A 5,174-nucleotide genomic window follows, 5' to 3' on the forward strand; every position below is an offset into this window, starting at 1 on the left:
ATGAAGAAGATAAATTTCTGTTTTCACCTTGAGAAAAATAGAACAATGGTACAGATTCAAATTATTTTCAAAAATTGGATGATAGCACTAATCTATAATTCTTGCAATTTACTGAAATTCCCCACTAAGGAGAGATAAAGAATTGAGTCCTTCACCCCTGAAAACATGTTTGCTTCAGCTCGTGTTAGAATTCTGTCAATTGCTGAAAGACAGTCCTTTCAGTGGCAAGGTCTTCTGGGATTGGTTAAATAAATACTGAAGAGTTGACAGTTAAAACAGTCTTAAGACTACAAATATTCTTCTCCATCTGCCACCTCTACCCTGTCCACATTCTATGATTTTTATTTTATTTTATTACCTTAGGGATTTGGTATTAATATGTGATAGTTTACATATTAATGGTATTAATATGTAATAGTTTACAATGAATTCTGTTTAGAACTAGTACTTTTATTTTTCCAAGGATTGTATCCGAGGATTGTTTGTCCATATCCACGTTATCTGGAGAACAAAACCATATGCACAGAATTCATTCAGTGCAGTGGCAGTTTGAAATAGACCTCACTAGTTGGTCATACTACCCCAATAAATAGATCTCTGTATCACTGCCTAGATCAGCAGTGCTAAAGTGTCCTTGGCCCAGGAGCATCAGCATCATCCAAGAACTCATTAGACTTGCAAATTACTGGGCCCTGCTCTAGATCTACTGAATCATAAAGTCTAGAGATGCTGCCCAATGATCAGTATTTTAATAAGCTCTCTGGGTGATGCATGAAAAAGTTTGATAACTACTATTCTAGGGCAGGGGCCCCCAATCTCTGGGATCTAATGCCTAATGATCTGAGGTGGAGCTGATGTAATAATAATAGAAATAATGTGCTTGAATCATCTGGAAAGCAACCCTCACCCCTACCTCTCCTCTCTGGAAAAATTGTCTTCTGCAAAACCTGTCCCTAGTGCCAAAAAGGTTAGGGATCACTGCCCAAGAGAGACCATAGGTGAGTGTTCTAGAACCACAGTATGCTCCTTTAAGGGACCTATGAAAATAACCAGTACACATGGGTTTACTCTGAAAGCAGCATTGAAATCTCAAGACAGTTGTCATCATAAAAAACACATGGCAGCACTAGCAGCTTCACTTTGCAGTCATTTGACCGTTTTCAGGCCAGCTCTGTAATAGATTAGAAATATTCCTAATTTACAGACAAGAAAGTAAAATCAGAGGGGAAGTGGAAAGCACTCTTAGAAATTGCTGGCAGAGTAGACATCATGAGCAAAGCACACCCTTCCGAGTTGAAGAAATTTATGGACAAGAAGTTATCATTGAAATTAAATGGCAGACATGTCCAAGGAATATTGCGGGGATTTGATCCCTTTATGAATCTTGTGATAGATGAGTGTGTGGAGATGGCAACTAGTGGGCAACAGAACAATATTGGAATGGTGGTAATACGAGGAAATAGTATCATCATGTTAGAAGCCTTGGAACGAGTATGAACAATGGCTGTGTTCACTAGAGAAATCAACTGCTTCCATGTATCCCCTCTCCACATTTTACTACCAGAAAAACAGGGTTGTGTACATTTTCTTACTGAACTTTTTTGTTAAATAAACTTTTGTAATAGCCAAAAATGCTTTCTTAGCTGTTCTCAACTTAGAATATTTGCTCTTATTCTGATTTTTTTCTGTCATGACCTGTTATTGGTTGAGACTGATGAGTTCAGAGGTTTTTAATGCATTAAAATAGAAAAATCTTATTAAATATGAAACATTGGCAAGATAAAAAAAAAAAAAGAAATTGCTGTAGCTTTTTGCATCATCTGAAAGTTCCTCTAATGTTAATTACAGTAGAGCTAGTTGTTACCTTGCCCTTCAAAGCCTTTCTGTATGCAAAACTGAGACTGAAAACCAGGATACTGGTCTTGCTTCCATCAGTAAATCATCCTGGTCTCGAGGTAAGACTCAAAAACAAGAAAACACCTGAAGAACAAGAGATCTTTACTGTGGAATCAACAGCTCCCTGTTCAATCTCTCAGTCTATTCACATCTATCTGTGTAAAAGAGATTTTGTATTTATGAACATCCAAGGAGATCGTTTCAATGGACCACTGCATTGAATGAGTACTGTGGATATTGTTTTGTCCTCTAGGCAAAGTGGGTATGGACAAACAATCCTTGGATATACTTTTTGGAAAAATAAAAGTAGCAGTTCAAAACAGAATTCATTGTAAAGTACTAAGTGCATGTTAATACCAAAATCCCTAGGGTAATAAAAGGCCTTTTCTCTTAAGTAAGCTCAGTTTACCTATTACAGAACTGATCCTTACAAAGGAAGTATAAGGTAAAACCAGGAAAGGGACAACCAGAGTAATACAGAGGAGCCTGGCAGGCCACAGTCCATTGGGTCGCAAAGAATTGTCCATAACTGAGCAACTGAGCATACACCCACACACAGACACACCCAGAGAAACAGCTTTATATTTTTAAGCTGAATTAATTTCAGAAAGTCACAAATATAGAAGGCTTTGGGACAGTTAATTGCTCTGAACCTCAGTTTTATTGCCTATAAGAAGGCATAACAGGATGGTTGTGAGAATAAATGAGTTAATTCATATGAATTGCTTAGGACAGTGGCTAGTGCTTAGCAGGGACTCAGAGGAATTTTAGCTAAAGTAATATTTTTTAACTGTAAATGTTATTCTGTTTTCAGGTTAAATTGACTACAGAATGCTGAAGTCAGTACAAACAGATCAACTAAGATTTGCGAGCAGGTTAGTAATAGAAAAATTTTCATGTTATGGATATTGTTGCCTTTATCTTGTGTGTCAAGTTCAGTTGCTCAGTCGTATCTGACTCTTTGCGACCCCATGGACTACAGCACGCCAGTCTTCCCTGTCCATCAACAACTCCTGGAGCATACTCAAACTCATGTCCACCGAGTTGGTGATGCCATCCAACCATCTCATCCTCTGTCGTCCCCTTCTCCTCCTGCCTTCAATCTTTCCCAGTATCAGGGTCTTTTCCAATGAGTCAGTTCTTCCCATCAGGTGGCCAAAGTATTGGAGTTTCAGCTTCAACATCAGTCCTTCCAATGAACACCCAGGACTGATCTCCTTTAGGATGGACTGGTTTGATCTCCTTGCAGTCCAAGGGACTCTCAAGAGTCTTCTTCAACACCACAGTTCAAAAGTATCAATTCTTCTGCACTCAGCTTTCTTTATAGTCTAACTCTCACATCCATACATGACTACTGGAAAAACCATAGCTTTGACTAGATGGCAAAATGTCTCTGCTTTTTAATATGTTATCTAAGTTGATCATAGCTTTTCTTCCAAGGAGCAAGAATCTTTTAATTTCATGGCTGCAGTCACCATCTGCAGTGATTTTGGAGTCCCCCAAAATCATTGTTTCCCCATCTATTTGCCATGAAGTGATGGGACCAGATGCCATGATCTTTGTTTTCTATGCCAACCTTTTCACTCTCCTCTTTCACTTTCATCAAGAGGCTTTTGAGTTCCTCTTCACTTTCTGCCATAAGGGTGGTGTCATCTACATATCTGAGGTTATTGGTATTTCTATTCCAGCTTGTGCTTCATCCAGCCATTTCTCATGATGTACTCTGCATAGAAGTTAAACAAGCAGGGTGACAATATACAACATTGATGTACTCCTTTCCCAAGTTGGAACCAGCCTGTTCTTCCATGTCCAGTTCTAACTGTTTCTTCTTGACTTGCATACAGATTTCTCACGAGGCAGAAAAGGTGGTCTGGTATTCCCATCTCTTGAAGAATTTTCCACCGTTTGTCTTGATCCACATGTCAAAGGCTTTGGCATAGTCAATAAAGCAGAAATAGATGTTTTTCTGGAATTCTCTTGCTTTTTCGATGACCAGCCTGTTCTTCCATGTCCAGTTCTAACTGTTGCTTCTTGACTTGCATACAGATTTCTCAAGAGGCAGATAAGGTGGTCTGGTATTCCCATCTCTTGAAGAATTTTCCACCGTTTGTCTTGATCCACATGTCAAAGGCTTTGGCATAGTCAATAAAGCAGAAATAGATTTTTTCTGGAATTCTCTTGCTTTTTCGATGATCCAGTGGATATTGGCAGTTTGATCTCTGATTCCTCTGCCTTTTCTAAATCCAGCTTGAGATTCTGAAAGTTCACAGTCCACGTACTGTTGAAGCCTTGCTTGAAGAATTTTGAGCATTACTTTGCTAGAATGTGAGATGAGTGCAATTGTGCGGTAGTCTGAACATTCTTTGGCATTGCCTTCTTTGGGATTGGAATGAAAACTGACCTTTTCCAGTCCTGTGGCCACTTTTGAGCTTTCCAAATTTGCTGGCATATGGAGTGCAGCACTTTCACAGCATCATCTTTTAGCATTTGAAATAGCTCAACTGGAATTCCATCACCTCCACTAGCTTTGTTCCTAGTGATGCTTCTTAAGGCCCACTTGACTTCCCATTCCAGGATGTCTGGCTCTAGGTGAGTGATTACACCATCGTGGTTGTCTGGCTCATGAAGATACTTTTTGTATAGTTGTTCTGTGTATTCTTGCCACCTCTTCTTAATATCTTGTGTGTGTTAGTCACTCAATTGTGTCCTACTGTTTGTTACTCAGTGGACTGTAGCCCACCAGGCCTCTCTGTCCATGGGATTCTCCAGGCAAGAAACTAGAGTTGATTGCCATTTCCTTCTCCAGGGGATCTTCCTGACCCAGGGATCGAACCCAGGTCTGCATTGCAGGGAGATTCTTTACCAGCTGAGGTATAGAGAAGTCTGCACACAGACCGCCTTCAGCAATCATGGTGAGCCACACACAAGCCCCTGCAAGTGAAGGCAAGGAGAACTGTTTTATAGAGAGGAAAAGAAAGTTGAGAGGGCTGCAGTAAACAAGAATCCGCCTTCAATGCAGACCTGGGTTCAATCCCTTGGTTGGGAAGATCCCCTGGAGGAGGGCATGGCAACCCACTCTAGTAGTCTGGCCTGGAGAATTATAATTCAGAGTATAACTACCTACCCAGGGATTCAGTAATAAAATATGTAGTCCTTTAATCACCATACTTTGAAAACAGCCAACCTAGCTAACTTTCTGATATGTAATATTTTAGTGGAATTTAATTTACCTATTATAAAAACGGAAACTATCCTTAGGCTCTTAGAATAAAAAGTTT

General features: G+C 39.6%; 1 pseudogene; it reads left to right on the forward strand.

Annotated features, from left to right (window-relative positions):
- The first annotated feature begins 1,269 nt into the window (after window positions 1–1,269).
- On the forward strand, window positions 1,270–1,773 carry LOC148778863 (small nuclear ribonucleoprotein G pseudogene; annotated as a pseudogene).
- The last annotated feature ends 3,401 nt before the right edge of the window (window positions 1,774–5,174 follow it).

This window comes from Moschus berezovskii, chromosome 1, assembly GCF_049115385.1.
Source record: "Moschus berezovskii isolate FMDL1 chromosome 1, NW_MosBer_1.0, whole genome shotgun sequence".
Taxonomy (NCBI): Eukaryota; Metazoa; Chordata; class Mammalia; order Artiodactyla; family Moschidae; genus Moschus; species Moschus berezovskii.